General features: G+C 55.1%; 1 protein-coding gene across 10 annotated transcripts in view; it reads right to left on the bottom strand.

Annotated features, from left to right (window-relative positions):
- PITPNM2 (phosphatidylinositol transfer protein membrane associated 2) overlaps positions 1-25,100 on the bottom strand; it is a 130,865-nt gene that overhangs the window by 60,648 nt on the left and 45,117 nt on the right. Inside the window, exon 1 of one of the 10 annotated variants that reach the window (XM_072952846.1) lies at positions 13,883-14,050. The exons of the other annotated variants lie outside the window; for them this stretch is intronic. The gene's annotated coding sequence lies outside the window, so the exon portion shown is untranslated. Of the gene's footprint in view, positions 1-13,882; positions 14,051-25,100 lie in introns of those variants that run through there. 10 annotated transcript variants of the gene reach the window in all.

A 25,100-nucleotide genomic window follows, 5' to 3' on the forward strand; every position in this document is an offset into this window, starting at 1 on the left:
GCCCGCGGCTCCAGTGAGGACTGAGGTTCTCGGGAAGCTGTGCCCTGATCTTTCTGGAGGGAAAAAATGGGGGCCTAGGGGCAGGGAAGGCAGCATGACTCAGAGACCTTTTGTACAGGTCGGGTAGGGCATTCTGGAACGAGCATCTCTCCCGTAGGGCCTGGGCTCAAGAGCCTGGAGCTAATTACAAATTAAGGGGGTTGAAGCGCGTACTGGGAATCTGACGAGACCAGTTGGACCGCTGGTCCTGCACTTGCCTCCCTAGACCCTCAAAAGCCCTGGAGCTGGATTCACAACAGCCAAAAGATGGAAGCAACTCAAGCATTCCTTGATGGATGAACCAATAAACAAATGTGGTCTGTCCATACAATGGCACACTATTCAGCCTTATAGAGAAAGGAAATTCTGGCACAGGCTACAACATGAATGAACCTGGAAGATATGATGCTACGTAAAATAAGCCAGACACAAGAGGACCAGAACTGTGTGATTCCACTTCCACCAGGACGGATTCATAGAGACAGAAAGGAGAATGGAGTTGCCAAAGGTTGGGGAGGGGAAATGAAGGTTTAGTGTTTTTGGGGGGCAGAGTTTCAGCTCGAGGAAAGAAAAGAGTTCCGGAGCTGGATGATGGTGATGGTGGCACAGTGATGGGGACTTGGTCAAGGTCAGTGGGCAAGTCAGTCATAGGGAGGGAATAAGAACCCCTGATTCTGGGCCCAGGGCTGCACCAAACTCACCCCAGCCAGCGCCGTGAAGCTGGCGGCCCTCTGAACCGTAAACTTAAAAATGGTTAATGTGCTAAATGTTGGCATGTGTATGTTATCACAATCTTAAAATAAAACAGAAAAAGAAAAAAATAAAGCCCCACAATTGGGTACAGGGCTTTCTTTGGGGGTGATGAAAATGTTTTAGAATTAGATAGAAGTAGGGCTTGCACAGCATCTCGAATGGACTAAATGAATTGTATACTGTACAATGGTTTTATGTTATGTAAATCTCATCTCAATTTAAAAAATTTTAAAGCCACTGGGTGCGAGGCAGGCGGCCCCAGCAAATAGGTTCCCGGGCCCCACCAGGGACTTCACCAGCAAGCCTATTAGTTCTCTCTGAGCAGGAGGGTCTGAGGGACATCACAGGTGTGGGAAGGGATGCAGACAGGTGGCCCAGACGCCAGCAACCAGGCAGCCACGGGGCAACTGGTCCCAGCGCTGGGGAATGCATGGATCTCAGGCACCGCGTCAGAGTCACCCCTCCATCACCCTAGACGTAAGAAGCTTCGTGAAGTCAGACACAGGATGGGTTTTACACAGCAGCAGGATCCATCTTTCCTTCCTTAGCTGATGGGGACACAGGCCCTTTGAGCGGCAGGGACTTGCCCACGGTCTGCAGGAGGTCACGGCGGGGCTGGACCTCATGCCCCCTATGAAACGTCCAGCCTGGTGTACACTTAAATTGTGTGAAGACCAGCATCCCCCTCATCGCTGAGATGTGTTCAGTGCACCTTATCTGGGACAGGCCCTGGACACAGAAGGCTCTTACAAGTGTTAAGCGTCTGGGTGTCAACTTTACAACATGCCCTGGGTGAAGTGCCTGGTGAGGGCCTGGTGCTCAGAGAGAGGCAGAGGGGGCAGGCAGAATGCCTGGCAGGCCAGCCCTTGGAAAGGTTCTTGGGTGAGGCCGGGAGGATGTGCGCTTCAGGACAGAGGAAAAGAGAGGGAGAGCTGGCTGTGGAAGCCAATGCTGTAGGAGGGGCAGAGGGAGGGGGGCATTGGGAGCAACCCTACCCTGCAAACCCACAGGCCAGCCAGAGGGAGGCTCTGGGGGTCTAGGGCTGGCTCTGCCATATCTCCTTGGCTGCCCTTGGCTGAGTCCCTGAGCTTGACCCCAGGCTGTTGGATGGGCCATCAGCCCCTGACAAGCGCAGGCTCACAGCTCTGGGGCGGGAACGCTCTCTGCAATGTCTGCCCTGCAAGGGCTGCTGGAGCACCTCCCAGGACAGGATGCTCACCACCTACAAGTACTGGTGGAAAATTCTTATGCTAAGCAGTTTGCCTCCCTGGGACTCAGCCTGGCCCTGAAGCTGGCTCTTCGGAGCCTAATTCAGCTTTTCTTCTCCAGGACACTGTAAAACAGGCATCCAAGTGGCACACCCTCTCTAGGGTAGCTGCCCCAACGGCCACCACCTCCTGTGCTCTGGGCGCTGATTCTATTCGCAGAGGCAAAACCGCCTTAGCTGACAATAGAGCCTGAGGCCGGACCAGCTGCCAGTCCCCCGCTCCCTCCCCCGGCAGAACAGACCTTCCTTTACCTAGTGACACTCTGCTGGCTGGGTATAGTGGACGGGAGAGTGTCCCCCCAAAGTCATGTCCATCTGGAACCTCAGAATGTGACCTTATTTGGAATAGGAGCTTTGTAGATGTAATTAGTTAAGGATCTCAAGATATGATCATCCTGGATTTAGGATGGGCCCAAAATCCAATGACGGGTGTCCTTCTAAGAAGAGGAGAGGACACATAGATACACAGAGGGGATGACCACATGGACACAGAGACAGAGATCAGAGAGATGCAGCCACAAGGAACTCCTGGGGCCACCAGAAGGGGGAAGAGCCATGGAAGGGCCTCCCCTAGAGGCTTCAGACAGAGCATGGCCCTCAGACACCTTGATTTCAGATTTCTGACCTCCAGAGCGGTGAGACAATACATTCTGTTACTCTAAGCCCCCTGTCTGAGGCCCTTGGTTCCGGAGGCCCCAGTGCACTAGTTCACTGGGTTTGTGGCAGCAGGAAGCAGGATGCTCCCCGAGCCGACCGCGCGGACATCAGTCAGTGTCCCCCTGCTCTGGGAGCCTTCAGGCAATGACATTCTGGCCAGGACAGTGACACTGGCACTCAGGCAGGACACAGCAAGCCTGTCACCAGGCTCTCAATTAGCTAAGGGCACTTGAAGAGCCGGTGAGAAGTCCTCCATTATGAAGACACTTGAGGGAAGCGGCTGCTGGCCGTGGAGCTGTCCAGCCTCCTCGCTTCCCCCACACCCGTGGCTGGACAGATTTTTCTAGGCGCTCTTGCCTGGTCAGGCCAGCCCAGCCCTGCCAGAGTCCTCGGGTGCACCAGCTCCAAGCAAGTGGCTGGAGGCACTCCTTGGATGACGTCCTAACCAAGGACTGCAGCTTCTCTGATGAGAAATGCTCGACCCCTACCCTGACCTTTGGCTCAGCAGCCCCACCTGTCTCCATTTTTGGAGAACCTCTCCTTGGGCGTAGGGAGCTGGCCAAGGTTTCTGGAAGCTTCGGGACTAAGACCAGGAGTCCCCTGGGTTCCTGCCAGGTATGGGAACTTAGCCAAGAATTAGTAAGCCCTTGGCTCTCCACCCTCCCAGCTCTGCGGACGCGGCCACACGGAGGGGTGAGGTTAGGACCACTGTGGGGCCGATGACGTTGGCGCTCAGAGAGCTTCGTGATGGCCAAGTTCAGCATTTTCCCAACTGAGGTATAGGGACGAACTGCTTTAGAAATGTCTTGTGAGCCTGTCCCAAATGCAGGCTCCTGGCCCTCCCTCCTAGGCCTACCGATTCAAAGTCTCTGTGTGAGAGGCCCGGGACCCTGCATTTTATACATGTTTCCCAAGGACACTGGAGAGCCCACCAGAGGATGCAAACACATGGCCTGGTTCAACCCCTTCATGGGGTGGAGAGAGCAGTCATAGGACAGGGCTTGCCTGAGGTCACACAGCAGAGCCCAGACCAGAATCTATGTCTGCTGGCCTGGCTGGTGGGGGGGCCACATGCCGGTGTCCCTCTGGGCCTGGAATCAAGCCACTGAGCCCCCATCTGCTCAAAGACCCCTGCTCCCAGGTAAGACTTCCCCTGCAGGGCGGGGTCAGCAACACGGGCACCCGGCGATGACTCCTCTCATGGCCTTTCTCAGATGGTCATGTCGCCACACGCTTTGAGCACAGGCCCTGAGTCTTGCTCAGTCATTTCCCCAGGGCCCAGGCCTCCATAAATGCAGCCGTCTGGCAAGTGTTTGTCAGGAAAGTTATTTGAAGTACAAACTCTGTCCCAGAACCGCCGTCTGACCTCAGACAGCTCACTCAGCTCCTCTTTCCTGCGTGGAAAAGACTCCGGTCACCTGCCTTGGCCATGCCACAGGGCCACAGCCAGACTCACCCGCTAAACCAGAAGCAACACTCTTTGGAAACGGCAAAGCCACATCCGAGCAGGCACTCTGCGCATTGGTGATTAATTACACAGCCAGCCAGTTTGCACTGAGTGACTGGTGATGAGCTGAGAGTCCAGGGCAGCAAGACCCAGCCAGGAGACTCCCGGGGCAGCAGGAGCCCGGGGGCTGGGGGGCAGGCGAGCCCCACCGCAGTGAGGCAGGTGGAATCCAGAGGCTCTGCCGTCTCCTTCCCAGCCAGGCTCACTGCTCTCAGGGCCGTAAATCCTACCCTAGTCCCGCATCCACCCTGGGGACTGGGCCCAGGCCCTGAAAGTCACCAGGCTGCAAATAGGAGGTAGTGCCCCCAGGTCCGGGGAGCTGGTGGGGTAGGTGGGTCCCTGGGCCTCCGTGGGCCTCAGTTTCCCAGTGATAACAAAGGGGTTTGAGCAAGACCTTTCCAAGGGCCCTAGGACTGTGCAGGCCATGGCTCTGTGCCCTTGGGGACCCCTAGAAGGCACTGGCTGGTGTCACCCTTCCCCCTGCAGAGACAGGCCTCGAGCAGAACCCAGGCTGGGCAGTTCAGAGGAATGTGGCTCTTGCCACATCCGCCAGTCTACAAGGACTGCCAAGTGGTCGCAGAGGGGCACAGCTGCCCGCGGAATGGACGGTTTTCTCCAAGGCGTGCTGGACAGCGCCTCTTCCTCAAGCTGCACACGAGGCAGCCCTGCCTTTTCAATGACCTCACAGGACCAACCAGGCCTTCGGCCCGGGCTAGTGGAGGGGGTGGGGGGCAGCCCTGAGGGCCCAGCATCGACATGCGCCTTCACGCATCAGCCCGACCCAGATCGACTGTGAGCAAGAGAACGCCGTGACTCGTGCCAGCACTGCACAGAAGGGACGTCACCGCGTCCCCAGCACAGCCCCTCCACAGCTGTAAAAGGAAGGCGGAGGGGAGCAGCGCTCAGTGTGGAGAGGAAGGTGGACCCTCTTCTGCCCCCAGAGCTCCCAGCCCAGCCCAGTGTGGCTCTGGGTGACTCAGGGAAGCTCCTCTGGCTCTCTGAGCCAGTTTCCCCATCTTCCAGGCCTGACCTGGAATCCTAGCCTATTGGCTGCTGCCCGGGGGCACGAAGGGCTGTGGGCCATAGTCATGCAGGCCTTTTACCTTCAGGCCCAAGCTGCCAGGCAGTAATTCAAGCATAAATTCTGGGCCCTTCTCTCTTTCTGGGTCCAGGGGAGGTCTCTTACTGGCTTCGTGGCCGCACCCAGCTACCGCAGTGAGACACACATCAGTGCCTTGGTCTCCCCGCCAGCAACACTGCTGTGCCATGTGCCCTCAGGTGGCTGGCGGGGCCCAGGCCCATCCTCCAGGCCACAGGCAGCTTAGTGACCACACCTTTGACAGAAGGTCCGCTGGACGTGACATAGCACTGGCTCTCCAGACATTCGGGAGCATGAGAAGCAGCAGCTGGCCTGGCCCTGATCCTAGGATGACCTTTGGTACAGAGTGGCTATTTGAAACTAATCCTTTTCTTAAGTCTGATACCCTGGAGGAGGGCCCTATAAAATAATCACCCCCGTCACCTCGCTCCTCGTACGGGCCACGCAAGGAGCAGTCTCCCGTTCTCACGCAGCGCCCTGCGGCGGGAGGATCACGCCGGTTCTGCACAGAATGAAACTCAGGCTCACAGGATTAAGCAGGTCACACAGCCAGGACTCAACCCTGGGTCCATGTGGCTAACCAGTTCTGCTCTTCCTGCCACCCCGGAGCAGCCCCCACCTCCGAGTCTCCCCATCCCAGGAGCCCGGAATCCAGAGGTAGGATTTCAGCCCTGCAATCAGAGGGGCCCAACAGGCAAGTGAAGTCAGGCGGCAAGAGTATTGCAAATTCCCCGTTCCAGGTTCCCTGTTCGCGGGGCTGGCCGCGGTCCTGACAAAGCTCGTTCACAGCCACAGGCTGCAATAATGGTGTGACCACGCCTAGAAAGCTGTGAAGTACTTGACAAGGGCACAGGGCAGGGGGAGGACGCAGGCCGGGAATACAGCGCTCTGCACACACCCTTCCCAGCCTCCCGGGGCACCGTCCTTAACCCTGTTATGCAGACCAGGAAACTGAGGCTCAGAGAGGTCAAGGGAATTCTCCGAGGTCTTGCGCCCAGTCTGATGGCAGAGTGGGGACAGGACAAGGTGCCCTGACTTGCTTCTGCCTCTGCTCTCCCCGCCCCCCACCCCCGGCGAGCGATGTGCATTCGAGGGTGTGTGATGGGCCCAAACGCACCCAGCTCGCCTCTCCGGTGCCACCTTCTATCCTTCCTGCTACCCGCTGAGCTGCTTTCAGAGAGGCCGGGGGACCCGGAGAGGAATTCTCCTCTGGCTATGGCAGCACAGTGGAGAAACTGAGGCTCAGAGTGAGCAGCTGCTGCGAGGGCGGGCGGAACAGAGCCCGCCCGGGCGCCTGGGACATCCACTCCCACCAGGCTCGGCTTTGTCGGGAAGAGAGTGGAGGCTGGGGAGGTCCACGGACGGGGAGCAGAGCAGAAACTCCAGGCCTAATTTTCCCTCCCAATAGCCACTCAAGGATTTACCGAAAGGCGCTCTCAGGAGCCTGGCAGGCAACAGAAGGCCACAGGCTGAAATCACGGGAGCATGCGCTGCGGCCTGCACCACAGCTAAATTAGTGCCCCGTCAAGAAACCAACTTTCTCCAGGCCGGGGGCAGGGAGCAGGCCTGTCCCCTGGAAGAAGAGACTCGGGCCCTGGGGACGGTATCACCAAGCCCAGGGAGGGGGCTGGGGAGGGGCCTGACCTTGCAGGCCCTCCTGTCTAGGGAGAGCCGTGCCTCGTGCCTCGAGAGTCTGGCCTGGCCCATGGCCTGAAAGGGCCCCCCACGGCGGCTCTGTCTCCCCTGCAGGGCTGGCCGGCCACTGGGTTTGTTCATGTGGCTTCCTGGGGGTTCCTTAAAGTATAAACCCTCCTCTGTGGTGTCGCCATTCCGTCTACCTTTGGGGTAAAGCCCCCAAAAGCCTGTCTTTTTTCCCTCTTCTTTCACATAATCTCTTAACTTACAGGAAAGTTGCCGAAATAAGAAAGACTCTCACATACCCTCAATCCAGAATCACGGCTTTAACATGCACCTCCCTGTAAACCTCTGTGCGTAGATCTATATACTCAATACGCTCAGAGTCTTTTCTGAACCATCGGAGAGTAAGGGACCAGGATATCGAATGCATGACAACCACGCTACCACCCCCGATGCCAGTTCATGGGGTTCACCGCCAAGCGCCCCCACAGCCGCTCCTCCATGCTGAGGTGCAGGAAGTAGGTGGTGCTATCTCCAGGTTACAGGTGAGGAAACTGAGGTGCGGTGTCCTGGGGCACGTGCCCCTCCCACGACCCCGAGCCCCCGACGCCGAAGTTCTCAGCATAAAACACACAGACCCACTCTGCAGACTGTCTCTCTGATGACATGACAATGGCTTAATTTTTAAAAGAAAGTGAGCCAGGTTTCCCCCACAGCAGAAGAGAGAGTGATCAGGATGCAGGCGGTCAAGAGTCTGGACAGTGCAGTGGGCGGCTCGGGGCTCCCCCTCCACCCTGGGCTGCCTCCCCCTTCAGGGTCTGCCCTCTGCTTCTCTTCTTTTCTCTCCTCAGGCAACTGGGATGGAGGGACTCATCCTTGGAGGGCAAGGACCGGGTCTCCCCTTCGTCCCAAAGCCCGGTGGCCCGGCGCCCCGCGGCAGAGCAGGCTGCATGTGTAACCGATGAATGAATGAATGAATGAGCGAATAAGCGAGTGAGTGAGCCAGAGTCCTGAGTTCTGGCTCTGCCACAGGGTGGGCTACTCGACTGCTCTGAGACTCGGTTTGCTCACGTGTAAAACGGGACAAGACCAAGCACTTCTAAATCTGCAAACTGTTAAATTAGATGATATTCGGGAAGGCGCCTGTGAGGTGGAAATTAAGATCCCTGTCCAGAGTTTGCTGAGGGAAATGAACCAGAAAATGGGAGAAATGGAAAGCAAAGCCGAAGGTGCCTAAATATGAACAATGTGGGGACACACACACGTACACACACGTACAGCCTTGCAGCTCAGCCCCTCTTAAGCTCAGCAGTCTTTCTCTGACAACCCCCCTTTCTTTCGGCTTGAGACCCTCAGCAGCCCAGGATGGAAAGCTGCACCCGGGGCTTTCCTTGCAGACACAAACGTGCTAATGTCTGTAACACACCTGACAACGTAGCAGAGCCCGGGGCGGGGGTGGGGGGCACGGAAAAGAGGAATGATAAGAGAGGGAGGCAGCTCTTTCCAGAAGTGGACAAGAATGGCCTGCCTTACTCAGGTAAGACACAGAGCTAAAAAGCAATGCACAAAAAGGGCAGCTATCAGATCTCATCAATACCGGGAACTGTTCATAGGAGATGGTGGTATCGAGAGCAGGACGCCAACTGGTATGTGCATCTCTGACAGCAGATGGGAAAAACGTATCTGTGTGTGTGAGTGTGCACGTGTGACTCCATGCATGTGTGTGCGTGTGTGCTCAGGGACATTACGAGACAGATCGAGAGAGTTCAATGTTCACGAGCTGCTGTTCTCTTGTACAATTTCTTAAGCCATTTGTGTAGCAAAGATGAACTGTCATCACGAACAGATTTTCTCAGGCTGGGCTTGGGGCTGGGGTGGGGCTCAGGCTCAGCCTCCTTGGCGGTCGGAGTCCCAAGCCCTAGAATTCCTGATGCTGAGCAAGCACCGCCTGTCCTGCCCGACCCGGCCTGGGTGGGGGCTGCCAGCGTGCAGCTGAAAACAAATCAAACTTGCCCCACGGAGCTTTGCAGGCTTCGTAAGGGCTGGCTGAACCACCAGGCTTCCACTGGGCCCTTCCCTGAATCCCAGCGCTCCTGTCGAATTAAAGAAGAGAGAGCTACTCACCGCCGGAAAGCCAGCCAACGCGGGGACTATTCCACTTTTCCTGGAATGAGCTCTCCACACTTCCGCCGGCTGGAGCCATCGGCACCCAGGGCTCCCACCTCTCCGACCTGCTCTCACACCCTCTGCAGTTCTTTACGATGCTTTCAAGTAAGGCACCGCTATGGGAAATTACACGAAGAAAGGAGGCTGGCTCCTTGTGCCGGAGGACACGAGAGGGCGAGGGGAGGCTGGCACGGAGCACTCAGGATTCACTTTGGATGAAAGCAGGCGGGTTGGTGGAGCCGTGCCTCCCTCCTCCTCCAACAGCCAGCCCTGCTCCGCCATCCTCCCGACTTGCCGGCTTGCCAATCAAACACACGCGTGGATCACCGAAGCATCCCCCACCCTGGGTACCCATGGAAGACCCCAGGGCAGAGCAACCCCAGCTGCTTCCCGTGGAGGCTGGGAGCAAAGCTGAGAGAGAGTGCTGTCACTCACGGGGCTGACCTCTTATGTGTCACATCAGATTTTCCGTTCGCCAGCAAACCAAAACCAAACCAAACCAGCACACCGCCTCCCCACCCATCACACAACTCGTAAAACCCATCAGAATTTACAGCAAACCAACCAGAATCCAGACGCGGGTAATGTCATTAAGAAGCCTGCACAGCGCCCAGATGCCAGGAGGGTCTCGGTGACAGGCTCCAGCCTCAAAGCAAAGGAAAAGCAAGACACAGCACAGACGTCTGCAGACACAAAAGCACTCTTCTCACCCTGCCCGACAGGAACCGATTTGATTATCAAAGGGAAGCACCAAGGATTCAGCGTCTAAGGCGGCTTTAGAGAAACAGGGCTTTGGGAGATGAACACATGTAGTTTAAAGAGACCTGACCACAGACCCAGGCTGGGGAGCCCAGCCTCGGACCATCTGTTATTAAAGCAATCTGCCAGAGATAACGCTGGAAACAAAGTGTGTAATCCAATCAGACGCCTGACTCTGAGACACACACCTGGATGTCTAGACTCCCTGCCGTTTCAGCCCCCAGGGTGGGGACCACGCTCAGAACTGAGTTTTGTTTTCCTAATACCTGCACCAAACTTGAAAGCCTCTCTGTGAGTCACTGGTGTTCACGTTCTATTTAAAGATCACACAGGGCTTCCTCTCAAGCACCATTCAAACCCGTGGCTTCTAAGAACTGGGTGCTAAATCCGTTTTCTTCGGGCCTAACTTTCCATCAACACAGATGTTCTAGTTGACAGCGAGGGCTTCTTTTTTCCATCATCCGCTGCCAGGAGGCAGAGGTAACGGGAGGGGCGCGGATCCTGAGAATGCCCTTGGGACAGGCGGCTGGTGGATGAGCCTGACCGATTCCTTCCAGGAGAGCCATGCAGAAGCCATCCTGAACACCGTGGCTGGACACGGGGGAGACGCGATGGAGAATCTCCACCCACTGGGCAGTGGCCTTACGATCTTGTCTGAACCAAACTCCGCTGAGGGGCTGTCCCAGACAGATGGTGGTGCCCGGGACAGCCAGGCTGCCAGGACCCCTCCACCTGGAACCAGCCAGAGGATGATGCCCGATACACCATTTTCCCGGAGATGCTTGGTTAGGAGAACAAAACACTTCCCCCACTGAACTCCACGTTCAGGTGCGAAAGGATAGGACAGAGAGACTTGTACCAGCCACCGACACTCGGGAGCCCTGCCCCTTCCGGGGTGCACGTGCCTGCCTCTAAATTCCCTCCACTGCCCCCTGGTCGGACCATGGTCCAGGAAGGCAGACGGTCCATGCTGTGTAGCAGTTAGGCTGAAAAATCGAAGTGCAACAGACAGCTGCAGACCCAAGCGCCAGGAGGCGGGAGCGGGCTACGCACAGCCGCCGTGGAGGCAAGACCCCACACATACCCAAACTCCGCCGTGTCCCCTCTGAGCTCCGAGTCAGACCGTGCCTCTCCCTCCCTCTCTCTCTCCATCCCAGCTACTCCAGCAGCCCACGTGACCAGTACCGAGCCTGCCTTGCTAATAAACCCATCCTAAGGCTCTGACAGTTTAAGCAGAAAATTACCTTTCAGGAAGAAAATGTAAGGAAGGGGAAGAGGAGGGGACAAAGTGTTAGAGCTGGGAGCCACACGCCACGGGAGCCGGCCTGGGGCTGGTTGAGCAGCCCCCATGTCTGCGAAGGTCCCCCAGGCTGCCCATGCTGACGGCCTCAGGGAGCTGCCCCCGGCACGCAGCTCTGCCGGCAGCCCATGCCTGGAGACCAGAGGGCGCCTCGAAGCACGGACGGGCGGACGCACGGGTGGACGGATGGATGGATGGATGGAGGAGCCGTGAGCCTGGCAGGGATGAAGGAGGAAGGGAGGCCAGGAGGAAGGGGTGGGGAGAGAGGGGAGGGAGGGAGGGAGGGAAGAGGGAGAATTGATTCTCTCTCCTCCACTGGGACCACTGAGCTAAGTTGCCATGGAGAAAGGGGAGCCGCTGGCAGCGCCTGAGGCGGGCGGAGGAACCTTATGCCAGAGGGAAGGCGTCAGCTGAGAGCCAATCCCCACATTCCTGGTGCAGCCTCCCCCAAACCAGGCCTTCTGGGCCCGAGGCTGCCAGGCTAGGAGGGGGACTGGCTTTGCCCCGAGAGGCGAGGTGGGTGAGGGGGCAGGAACCTCAGGGCTTCCTTGCCTGGCTCACTGAGCCCATCACCTCGGCCAGGAGCCGTGCCGCCCGCCCCACCGGGCACTCAGGGGACCAGGCACACCCAGGCCCTGGTGTTTGGGGAGGCGTTTCTGACCTCCACCTGCCTCCTCGTTTCTAAAACTTAGAGTGGCCAGACCCCAAGTCACAGTTCCCCATGAGTTTCAGCCACATTTCCCACCCTCAGGAGTGAGGGGTTGTCCAACTACAGGAGGGCCTTGATGCCCAGAACCTTCTGTGCAGGAAGCAGAGGAGAAGGATGAACAGAGCGAGCCCTTCCAGGTGGACAGCCCTCCCAGGTGGACAGCCCTCCCGGGTGGACAACCCTCCCTGGCTCCGTGTCCTTGGTCCCCTGCGTTCTCTGGTGCTGGGCCACCTCTCCCACCTGTCAGCGCCAGCCTTCCCACTGCTCCTGTCCACGGCCCCAGCTCCAGGACTGGCCTTTGCCTCTGGCCCGTGCACACTCCAAGCTGCAGAAATGGGGCCAGGAAGACAGCGGGGAGGCCTGGACTAGGGTCTCAGCTTTTCCTCTTGGAGGTGACAGGACAGAAGCACATCCAGGCCTGTTCATCACAAACAGGGACAACCGGGCCCAGGGACGAAAGCTACCACCCAACGTCCCACCTCCCCTCGCTCCCCGCGGTCGGGACAGAGGCCCCAGAAAGGCTGAAGCCAACACAGGCTAAGGCCTTGCAGCTCTCACAGACAGCATCTCATTTTCCCCATGACACTTTATCACGAGAACGTCCAGACATGCGGCAAAGTTGAAAACCTGTCTTAATGAACATCCTTACACTCACCACCTGGACACCACCGTTTCCTCTCACTTTCGTTCAGTGTGGCAAAACACCTATAACATTTACCACTTTAACTGTTTTAAAGTTCACAACACAGAGGCATGGAGCCCATTCACGACGCTGTGCAGCCACCTCCTCTAATTCCAGAACGTTTTCATCTCCCTCAAAACTGACCGGCACTCATGCCCATTCTCCCCTCCCCCAGCCCCTAGCAACCACCGATCTGCTTTCTGTCTCTATGGATTTCCTCTTCTGGACCCTTCCTGTACATAGGATGGTACACATGTGGCCTTCGGTGTCTGGCTTCCTTCACTTTGAACCATGTTTTCAAGGTGCAGCCACGTGGTAGCCGGTGTCAGTGCTTCACTCCTTTTTATGGCTGAATCATAGCATCAGATTCATCGGATTCATTGGATTCATGGATGGATGCATAGGCCGTTTCCATCCCTTGACTATTGTTCACTCACTTTTTTTTTTCATTTGAAGTATAGTCAGTTTACAATGTTGTGTCAAGTTCTGGTGCATAGCATAGTGTTTCAGTCGTATGTGTACATACATACATTCCTTTTCATATTCTTTTTCATTACATTTTACTCACTTTTAAAATGAGTTTTTCAGAGCCCAGTGAGGTTTCCTGGAGCCCCTCCTATGGGATTTGGGATTTGGTGTCAAAGATGCAGGCCTGGAGGCCCCAAGATGGAATGTTAATCCCTGTTTGGCCTTTTCATTAAAGCACCGCTCCCCACTGGGTACCCGAGCATGGGGCAAGTGTGCTCCGCCTGGTCCTGGAGACCGAGGCAGAGGTCCCAGAGCATGTGAGTGGAACTTGGGCTCCTCTGTCTTGAGAAGGAGCCCGCTGGGCAGCAGGACACATTGTGTGCACCAACCCCACATCCACACTCTGAGACCCGAGGGACCTGGGTTCAAGTACTCCCTTCCACTCACTGGCTGCGTGACTAGCAAGTCATTTCCCCTCCCTGAGCCTTGGCTTCTCCATCTGTAAAATGGGGAGAATGGCCTCTAGAGCTGAGATGGGAGCTGCCCCATGGAACTTTCTGGGAATGATGGGCATGTTCTATGCCTGCACTTTCCCCCACGGCTGCCGCTAGCCCCACGTGGCTACTGAGGACCTAGCACATGGCTGGTGTGACTGGACAATGGAATTTTTAACTTTATTTCACTTTAAGTATAAATCAAGAAGTCACATGGGGCTACTGGTGCTCGCCCTGGACAGAGTGGCTCCGAGGGTGTAATGAGATAGGAGTGTAGGACCAAGACCCAGACCAAGCACCTCGCTCCGCCATCTCTTCCTTCATCTCGTCCTCTCCCTACTTACCCGGCAGTGTCTGGGTGGTGGAGCCTGGCCCTCAGGGCCCCCTCTAAAAGGACAGAGAGTGAGTGGTTGGGCTCTCAGGGAACAAAGCAGACGCCAGCTGGGGAGTGGGCTTGGCAGACTCCATAGTGACGTAGGTCCCTGAACTGCAGACCTCTCCTCCTGCCCTCTTGGCCCCAGACCCCTATTCTAGAACCCCATCTCCTGCCGTTTCCCCCGGCAACTCCTGAGGTCATCCCTGGAATGTCTGGGCAGGAGCTAGAGGATTGGAACAGACCCTCCCCCGATTCCTAAGGGGCAGTAGGGACCCCCGTGGGGATGGGCGGGAGGGGGCGTCCGTGGTCTCAGGCTGGGCTGTCGCAGGTGCTCAGGGAGAACTCCCTACATGCACAAAGCTGTTCTTGCAGGCTCACCGCCCTGGTACAGTCTGGACTAGAATCCAGACCAGACAGTCTAGTCTGACCTTCTCACTTTGCAGATGTAGAACCCCAGACTCAGCTAGAGGAGCACACGGCAAGGCAGGAGGGGCTGGGGCTGAAGCCGGACCCCCCGACTCCTGGCCTGGCCTGCATGGGCCTCCAGACAGCTGTGAGGCTTCAAAGCCTGGATGGCAGGACCCGAAGCCTGGCCAAGCCATCCCACTCCTGTCCCTCCACCCACCCCAACCCAGCCGAGTCGAGGAGGGAGAAGCGACATCTGGAGGGTGGCAGCAGGGACTTCAGAACAATTTAAACACAGCCACAAACAACCATAACTCCCACTGTGCTCTGAATCCACGAACAGGTACAGGTCACCCATAGCTGGGAACTGCTGCTGAGGGCGGGGAGCCCACCAGTTCCCCCCTCATCCCGCAAAGACTTAGCTCTCTTAGCTTCCTGCAGGCCCCCGCCTCCCTCAACAGGATGGCCACAGGGATCCCCCTCAAACCAATGCCCCGAAGTGACCCGGTCTTACCCGACTCTGAGTGAAGGCCTGGGGGCCCAGCCCTGCCTGCCCCGGGACATCTGTACCTGTGGACCCTCAGCCCAGAGCCGCCTCCGGCTGCAGCCTCTGCTCTGGGCCCCTCCTCACTAAGGCCTTCCGCCACCACCTTTATTTAAAACTCAACCCCAACCCCCGCACTCCCCTGACTTTCTCATCTGCTTCATAGCTTTGATCTCTATCTAACATACTACGTACTTTTCTTCCTTCTGTTTGAACTTTTATCTTTTTTACTGGGTTAAAATATGCCTAACATCAGACTTACCACCCTAACCATTTTTAAGTGTGCAGTTCAGTGGCATTACACACAGTCACACTGTCGTGAAACCAACACCACCATCCAGCTCCAGAACTCTCTCACCTTGCAAAACTGAACCTCTGCCCCCATTCAACACTAGCCCCGTCCCTTCTACAGCCCCTGGCACCCACCACTCTGAATCTGACGGCTTAACCCCCTCCTATAAGTGGACTCATACAGTATCTGTCCTTCTGTGTCTGGTTTATTTTACTCAGTATAAGGTTTTCAGGTTTATCCATGGTGTAGCTTTTTTTTTTTTTTAAATGTTGTCTCTCCCACTGGAATGGAGGCTCCAGGAGGGCAGGGATTTGGGGCTGTACTCACTGCTGTACCCCCGGGGCCTAGAAGAGCACCTGGCACCCAGCAGGCACTGAACGGATCTCTGGGAGCGATGAATGAATGCATGAGTGAATGAACGAAGGCTTGGTAGAGGTCACTACCCCCCAGGTCTGGCCCTGCCCCTCCCCCCACTGTGGACCAACTCCCAGAGACGGTGGCCCCAGCCCATGGCTTTAGACCCCTGCCCTGCAGTCTCAGGCACGCTGTCCCAAAGGGCAACCACGCTCAGTGCCCAAGACATCCCCCCATCACTTGAAGGCGGGTGGCCTTCCCTCTAGACGTGGCACGTCTACGGGAGGATTATTACAGGAACAGCCGTGAGCATGGTGACGTGCCTTGGAGCCTCACAGAGGTGAGCAAGAGCCTGGAACATCCACATTCCCCCCAACGTAGTGAGGAGGCCAGCACAGCAGAGCAGCTGCCTCTGTGGGGGCTCGGGAGACCTGGAGCCCCGTCTGGTCACACCCACTGCTCACAACCCCGGTGGTCCCTTGTCTTCCACCTTCTCCACATCCTGCCTGGCTATTTATAGCCTCCTCTCTGAGAACTCATTTTACTCCTGTTTCTGGGCTGGACGAGTTGGGAAAATCAAAGCAAGGCGGACCCCTCCATACACACAGCAAGCCTTAGGGGGCAACACCACTCCAGCCAGGCCGGCCAGCGCTGGGAGACCAGATGGGGCTCGCCGCTTGCCAGACTCGGACAGGAGGTGTCCGCGGAGAGGGCAGCATCCGAAAGCCCAGCCAGACCTCAGCCGGGGGTGCTGGAAGTCAGTGACCCCAGGAGAGCCCAGGTCACCCCCAAGGGCTCCTCCCCACTCTGGGGAAACAAGCAGACGGGGACAGTGGGAAAACAGCTGTACCTTTAAATTGTTCGGCCCACAGATAAAAAAACATTTGCCTGTTGGAGCTGTTTGCATGTTTGGTTATTTTTAGGGTGAACCCAGTTGCCTCCCCTTGGAACCGGATGAAGCCCAAGAGACACGAAGTCCTCTTTCCCAGATGGGGGTCCCAGTCCTACGTCCTTGGGAACCAGGGCTTGAATGTAAAAGCCCTGGGGCTTGCGGGCGGTGGGGCCCCCCCACCGAACACACACCGGGGAGCCAGGGCAGGTCTGCTGGGATCGTCAAGAGGATGTGCCACTGCCAACATTCAGCTGCCCACCTGGGTCCAGAAGGAGCCCCCCGCCCCCGCCCAGAGCCGGGTTTGAAGGGGAGAGAGCTGGAGGCATTGCCTCCGCCCATGCCAGGCCCAGCTCATGGGAATATTTTGCTGACATATTTCTAGAACAAACGGCAATTAGAGCAGATTTTCTCTTCCACTCCCCCTCCCCAAAACAGGAATAAATCAGTTCTACCAATTTCCCAGCTAATGATTTCCTCCATTAAATTAAAAAGAAGAAGAAAATGTTTTTTTAAATGGATTACCAGCTCTGTGCTTTCAGAGACCACGTGACCTGTCCACTCCTCTTAAGTCCTGATACATCAAAGTTCCTTAATTAATTTTTAATAAATAAAAAAGTCATAGTCTATGAAGCACCCCTCCCCTGCTTGTTCCGAGTCGGCCCAGCACATAAGGGTCAGCTCCGGGCTGGCCATGGGAAGCCAGCTCAGTTGGGCCAAAGAGAATCTGAGAATCAGTGCATGAGACCCATTTCACAGATGAGAAAAACGAGGCTGAGATGGGACGCACCTAAGCAGATAGCCCACGAGGACTAAATGTGGGATGGGGACCTTGGTTTCAAGGTGGATCCACCTGGAGGGACGCAAACAGGTGAAGCCAGAAGCTGAGGAGCCCACGCCTTCGGGGGCAGGGATGATGTGCATTACTCTATCCAGGACCTGGGCTTCCCTTCCTCTGGTTCCTTTTCGGCTCCTGGGACAGGGGCGAGCACACAGTGCTGACACCTCATCTATTTCTAAAAAGTCCACCGCCCCCCTCCCCCCGACTGCATGGACAAACCTTGAAAGCATTGTGCTAAGTGAAAGGAGGCAGACACAAAAGGCATGATTCCGCTTATACGAGATGGCTGGAGTGAGTAAATGCTTAAGACAGGAGGTAGAAGGGTGGGTATCAGCAGAATAGGGAGCGGGTTTTAGTGTTTAAAACGGGGACAGGGTTTCTGTTTGGGGAGATAAAAGAGTTCTGGAGACGGATGCCAGTGATGGTGGCACAACTGGAATGAGCTTAATGCCACTGAACTGTGTTCTTAAAAATGGTAAAAGCAGTAAGTAAATCTTATGTATATTTTACCACAATGAAATACAAAAAGAAAAAAAAGAGTCCACTCTTTGAAATGCTCTTTGAAGATGCAGGAGGGGCCAACAACTCCACAGTGACTCAGGCAGCACCCTCTGTTCCTAAAGACCTCAGCTCAGGGAGCTCCCAGGCCCCTCTAGTCACGTAGGAAGGCCAGGGACCTTCAGAGAAAGGCTCCTCGTGTTAGTCAGCATCACCGAGTCAGGATTCCCATGTCCTTGATGGCCTACCAGACGCCAAAGGGCAGGCAGAGACTAGGAAGACTCAGGGGACACCCGCCCTGGAAGATGCCTCAGGGCCTTTGCACTTGCTATATCCTCTGCCTGGAATGCATTTCCCCAGATATTACATGACTTACTTCTTAAGTTTATTTAGATTCCTACAGAGAGGTCCTTTCTGGACCATCCTACAGTCAGATGCAGAGAAGGTCTTGGGGTCAGGCAGGGTGGCCGTGAGCAAGATGGGAAACCAACAGCCCCAAGCATCCATGGCGAGCCAGTACCATTGTGTTGTTCCTAGCTGGAGCAGGCAGTCAGGTCTTGGCTTCAGCATTACCAGCTAGAGGGCCTTAGTAAGTTTCTTCATCCCTCTGAGCCTCAGCTTTCTCTTCTACAAAATGGGGATGCAAGCAAACTTTTTCGAGGACTATGTGAAACAATGTACGTACATTGTTTAGTGTACGGCTGGGACAGGGTCAAAAGCTGATAAATCGTAATGATTCTAATTGTAATCTCCAAACACACAGGCATGCTCCTTCAAAGAGGGTCCAGGTCAACGATCCCAGACAACTCACAGAAGGACACGCAACACTAATCACTGTCGAGGCTGCCCAGGTGGCCAGTGGCCCGGAAGGCAGAGGATGAGGCCTGTAGGCTGACCTGTGCTGTATGCGACTGAATTAATTTAATCCTTTTTGTCCTTCATTTTGCATATGAGGAAACTGAAGCACGGGTCACACAGCCAGGAGGTGGTGGAGCCGGATTCCAGCCCAGGTCATGTGGGTCCAGGGCCTGAGCTGTTCCATAGTGTATCTGGGGAGAAGTGTGGAAGCAGGGAGTAAGGAAGGCAGGCAGGCAGGCAGACAGGCACAGAGAAGGACCCAGAACCCCCAGCCAGCTTCTGCAACTCTGACATCCGGGCTACGTGAGCTTTCAGAAGCCAGAGGGCAAGGTCTCAGAGCAGGCCCCTTGGGGAAGCCCAGAGCACAGTGGGACCAGCCTGGTTCCTCTCAAAGGTCTCCAAGGTCAGGCCCAAGATCTTCATACTTAGTTCCACTCAGCCCAGCTGCACGGGTCAGCACCCAAGTGTGCGATTAACTCCCTCAGAACCCAGGCTGGGGCCGGGGAGGGGCAGAACAGCTCCCATGCCTCCCCAGCCACCCAGGGGACACCTGAAGGCCCACGGCCTTTCAGGGGCTGGACGAGGCGGGTGATTCTGTGTGCACGGCTAAAGACCACGCAGCTGCCAACTCGTGGTTTGCTCTTTGTTTTTAATTTATTTTTTAATGGAGGTACTGGGAATTGAACCCAGGACCTCGTGCGTGCTACAAGCATGCACTTTACCGCAGCTATAGCAACGGGTTCTTGAAGGTGATTCACATCCCTCTACGAAACCTTCTAAAGAGTATCTACAAACCTCTTAATAACTAACAGCTCTTTTAGGCTAATGCAGTACAGATTTTCTAACTGGTCTCCCTGCTTCCACACCACAGGGCAGCCAAAGTGAGCATCTTGACATGTAAATGCAAATAGGGATTTGTTATTCCTCTACCTCCACACCCTCCAGCAACTCCCTTCACACTTAGGATTAAGTCCAAGGTTGTTTTGTTTTGTTTTGTTTTTAATTAGAAAAAATGTTAATGGGGGGATTTAGTTAGTTAGGTTTATTGATTTATTTATTTTATAATGAAGGTACTGGGGATTGAACCCAGGACCTTGTGCATGCTTAGCACATACTTTATCATTGAGCTCTACTCTCCTCCACAAGTCCAGGGTTTTTACCATGACCTACAAGTCCGCCAACATCTCACCCCTGGCTCTGTCATCTCCCACCACCTTTCCTCTCTCACTCCTCAAACTTACCAAGCACACCCAAGCACACTTCTACCTCAGGGCCTTTGCACCTGCTGTTCCGGCTATCTCAGATATTACAGGTCTTGCTTCCTAAGTCTATTTTGGTTTTTACAGAGAGGTCCTCTCTGACCATGCTACCTAAAATGCCCAACCACCCCCACCCATCTGCCCTCTCTCTATTCTATTTCTCCTGCTTATTTTCCTTCCTGGCATTTGGTATCACCATTGTGTTTTAGGAAGGGATTGCATTTGGTTCACTGCTGAATCTCCAGTGCTTAGAACAATGCTTGGCATAGGAGTGGTGTACGAAAACTCCGCTGATGGCTGTAGAAGTGAGGATGCTTGGCGGAGTGAGGAGAGCTTCTGGGGCTGGCTGGCGTCCTGCTAATCGATCTGGATAGTCAGTCTGTACAAAGTTATCAGCCGTGCACTTAATGTTTGTGCATTGTCTGTATGCTTGTTACACTTCTGTAAAAAGTTAAAAAAAATTTTTTAAAGCTCTGTTGAATGAATGAATCTTGAATAACTAAACAATGAAAGATGGACAGCAAAGCTTTTAAAAAGCCTGTACAAGCCATTATCTTGGAATAACCTATAACAGAGTATAATGTGCAAAAACACTGAATCATTATGCTGTATGCCTGAAACCAATATTATAAATCAATTGTCCTCCAACAATAAATAAATAAACAAATAAATAAAAGTGTGTAGAGATTTAACAAGACTGCTCACACCTGCTGAGCAGGTCAGACTAAGTGGAACACAGCGCTCTCTCCCCACGTACTGTGCAGAATCATCTTACTTTTTACACAGAATGAGAGGGTAAGGGACAAGGTGGCCTCAAGGACTTTGGTGAGGCACCTTACAGGGAACATCTACAGCCCCTTTGTGCGAAGTCAGAGAAGCTTGAGGCTATAAAACTCTGTCCCCGCTGGGCACTAGAGACCAAGCCTGGTCTGAAATGCACTTTTCCTGCAACTGGTCAGTGACATCAGTCCATTTGTGTGTGCAGTGCCAACCACAGGTGCATCCCTGGCAGAGGGTCCAGCCAGACCGGCTCCCTCAGAGGACAGACTGTGCCCAGCCTGGCTGCCTGGCCTGTACCTTCCCTGCCTTCTTCCTATGGCATCTGCTCGCCTGGCCTGCATCCTCCCATCCTCACTGCCGGCCCAGAGCCCTTTCCTAAGAAGACCAGCTCGCTGTCCTCGGTTCCCTTCTGGGTCCCAGGACAGGCTCTCTGCAGACTGACCCCAGAAAAGGGAACAAGTCTTTGTCTCAATGGTCTGCAAAGCTGAGCCAAAGGAAGAGGAAGACGAAGGAAGTGGCGGAGAAAGAGAGAACATGAGTTTTCCTCCTATACTCAGACAGAAAGGGTCTGCCTCCCCCTCAACTAAAAGGACTCATGCCAAGAAAGCCGGAGAAACCCATGGATTAGCAACTGCTCTGCACGTCTTCACCTGCCTCATCCATCACCTCCCTACCAGCCCTCAAGCTTGGGCTAAAGGTGGAACGTTCCACAGACTAGCAAAGCAGATGTGACCAACCCCAGTGCTCTGTGTAAAGGCCTTGGTGTGAGCCACCAAGGCCTGCAGCTACAAGGGGTAGCCAACAAACAGGCGTCTTGGCAGCCAGTAGGACAAAGATGAGTCAGTGAAACAGCAGAAGGGAAATAAGCACGCCCGGCACCCTGTATTAGTTATCTAAGACTGCGTAACAAATTGCCCCAACCTTACTGGTTTAAAGCAATAAACATTTCTGATTTCATACCGTTTCAATCAAGAATCTGAAAGGGGTTCAGCTGGGTGGTTCTGGCCCCAGATTTTTCATCAGGTCACAGTCCAGAGGGTGACCAGGACAGAGGTCATCAGAAGGCTCAACCAGGGCCGGAAGAGCCACTTCTGAGCTAACTCACTCACACAACCGATAAGTTAGTGCCAGTTGTTGGCAAGAGGCCTTAGTTCTTCACCACATCTCCAGACCTCTCCAGCTCGCTGGGGTGTCCTCATGACATGGGGGCTGGCTTCCCAGAGGGAGCGATCTGAGAGAGGACAGCAAAAAACACACTGTGCCTTGGCAGTCATGCTCCATCATTCTCCCAATATCCACGGGTTACCCAGGTCAGCCCTGTCCAGCGCGGGAGGGGACCATCCTGGGAGCTCCTGACCCTTGATCCAGACCACCTCCTTTTTCCCTCATGACAGTCCTCAAAGACAGGCATTTCTGTCTTCATTTTACAGATGAGGAAACTTAAACTCTGAGAAGGAAATTGCTTCAAGTCCCACCAGGACTTACAGACCTGGCCAGCACCCTGTCCTGCCCATCTAGCCTCCAATGACCACCAACTGGGCAGCAGGGCCTTCAAAGGGAGTCAAAAGCCAGGCCAGCAAAGCTCAGCCAAGTTACCTAACCCCTCGGCATTTCCTCATCTGTAAAGTAAGGTTAATATCAGCGCTGACACTGGGAGTGTCACAAAGATGAGAAGAGATAACGTGGAGAAGCGTCCGGCACAGGGCTCGGTGCAGGGCAGACACCCGGTAAACACCCAGCTGTTCTAATGCTTCCTGAACCTCTCGTGTTAGGCGGTGAGCTTCCTGCAGGCCCACCGGCCCTGCTTCCTTGGAGCAGGGAGGACGAGTCGGAAGCTACGTGGTGAGGATGTGGCTGTAGCATCCGGGAGCAAGCCAGCTCAGGAGACCAGCAGGAGCTGGGCCACTCACATGGTCACCCCTCGCAGACGGGGCCAGGCCACCTGCCACCGGAGGCCTTGCAGAAACAGCTTGGAGGATTTCCTGTCTCGGGCCTGCCCTCTCCGAGGTGCCTGGCTTCCTGCAGCCCCTTCCTTAAGAGACAGACTTCCAGAAGCACTCAAGCGCCATGTGGCCCCGGAAGCAGCCTCGTGGGGCACACGATTTGCAGCTGCTCAGAGGCAGAGGACACAGGTGAAAAACTGGTTTCTCCAGCTGCGACTCTGTCTCGCAGTAAAACCCAACAGTGGCTGATCAATTTTCTCCCACTTCCTTCTCACCGCCATGGACGGGGGAAAAGAAGTTATTAAATCCATCAGTCTAACTTCTCCACCTCAGGTCGATGGTTCTTGATGCTGGTTACTCTTCCCGGGCACAGGCCTGGGCAGGGGTGGGTGGGGATGGGTTGGAGTGGGCCGGGGTGGGAAGAGACAAAAGCCAGTATCACCATGTGCCCAAATGCAAAACAAGCAGGAGAGTCCGCTTGGCTGATTTTTTTTAGAAGATGCCGACATTGCAGTCCCCAGGGGGCCCACACTAATTCAGACACCTTCTTGCCATCACTCAGAGCGTGGCTGTCAAATCCAGAAAGCCACGTCCCCTCCCTGTCCTGGAGACCCCATCTCCACCAGCCGAACTTCCTACAAAAAGATTGGCTCTCCCCTCTGGGCTGTCCTGTGGTAGAGAAGACAGTGTCTTGGAGAGTTAGAGCCACCCCGATCCAGTCACCAGCTGGGAGGCTTCCTTGCACCCTTATGTCCTCACCCATCACCCGTACCTTGCAGGGATGATGCAAGGGTCAGATTAAATAAAGTGGACAACGCCTCCAGCGGATGCCTGCGTTCCAGAGACAGTCAACCCAGGAGCTGTTTCTCCGAGCCCCCGAGCCCTCTTGTTTACTTCTGGAACCTGAGGGGACCCTGCCGTGGAGAAACCCGCCACCCTGTGTTCTGCACGCACACTCTGGGGCGGGTGAGCCAGGCCCCTCCTGGGGGCTGCAGAGTCTTCCCTGTGACCCCTGGTTGTGGCCTCCGGACCAAAGAACCAGCGGTAGCTCAGGCATGGCCTGTGGAGAGGCCACAGGCACAGGGCCTTTCAATAAAAGACCCTACTCTCCAGAAAGCAGTGCCCAGGCACCCCACCACAGGATCGCAAGCCACTCTGTTTGGAAAGATGAGACAATTAGAGCAAGATTAAACGAACGCTTAACCGCCCTCCCCTGATCCTGGCTGTAATCAGTCAGGCTGGCTGGAATCTGGGTTCCTTCTGGACCTGCCTGCAAGGCTTCTGGAGGCCTTAGATGTTGGCCTCAAAGTGGGGCCTCGGGACACACGCCCCGGGCTTCCAGCCTGGGACCGCCGCCTCCGTCAGCAGGCACCACGGCCTTTGCCGAGGCTGGCTGCTCTCTTCACCTGCCCATCTCACGGAAAGAGAAAAGGAAAATTGCCAGGAAACCCAAAACGCACCCTCTCCTTCCGGGTCCCCCCAGCTCTCCCTCTCTGCCACTCGAGGGGCTGCTCAGAGAAGAGCATCCTTGCTCCACTTGGAAGCCGCAGTTGATCCTGTTTGCATTCTCTACAATTGTCCCCTGACACTCACACCAGCTCACAACTGTGGTTGAGATGGAAAAAAAAATCACTCTTCAGAAATGCACTCATCAACCCATGAAAGGAGAACAAAACATGGCCAATGACATGATTCAGCCATGAAATGAAACGAAGCACCGACACAGGCTGCCACGTGAATAAACTTGACGCCGCCGTGCGGAGTGAAAGAAGCCTGGTCCAAAAGGCCACGAGCTGCAGGACTCCATTTACACGAAACGCCCAGGAGAGACAAGTCCATAGCAACAGAAAGCAGACTGGTGGCTACCAGGGGCTGGGGGCTTAGGGAGCTATGGGGGGGTGATGTCTAGGGGTTCCTCATTGGAGTGATGAAAATGTTCTGAAATTGATAGTGGTGATGGCTGCCTAACTCTGAGAATATACTAGAAACCCTTGAATTGTACACTTTAAATGAGTGCATTGTATGGGATGTGAATTATATCCCCAAAAGCCTTTTATTAAAAAACACAAAAAAAAGTGGGGAGAGGGTATAGCTCAGTGTAGAGTGTGCTTAGCATGCACAAGGTCCTGGGTTCAATCCCCAGTACCTCCATCAAAAATAACAATGCTGATGAATAAATAAAACTAATTACCTGCCCCCACCCAAGAAAATAAAAATTTTAAATGCAAAAAAAACCCCACAAAAAACATTCATTTGTAAACAATCATGGAAGGGTACTGAAGAAGGTGGAGTCTCCCTCTGCTCCTGAATCCTGTCCCTCCGCCACTGGGCAGCCCCATCGCTGGATGCTGTCACAGTTCATGCTGTCATTTCCAAGGCCCCAACTCCGGGGCCAGTGCTGGGAGGGAGAACAGGGGGATGCAGCTCCCCCGAACCACACCTCTGCAGCCAGAGGACCCAGGAGACAGGTGATGGACGGGTGGAGACTGCTGCCCCACATCTTCAAACCCTCAACCCTGAGAC

Source organism: Vicugna pacos, chromosome 32 (genome assembly GCF_048564905.1).
Source record: "Vicugna pacos chromosome 32, VicPac4, whole genome shotgun sequence".
Classification (NCBI taxonomy): domain Eukaryota; kingdom Metazoa; phylum Chordata; class Mammalia; order Artiodactyla; family Camelidae; genus Vicugna; species Vicugna pacos.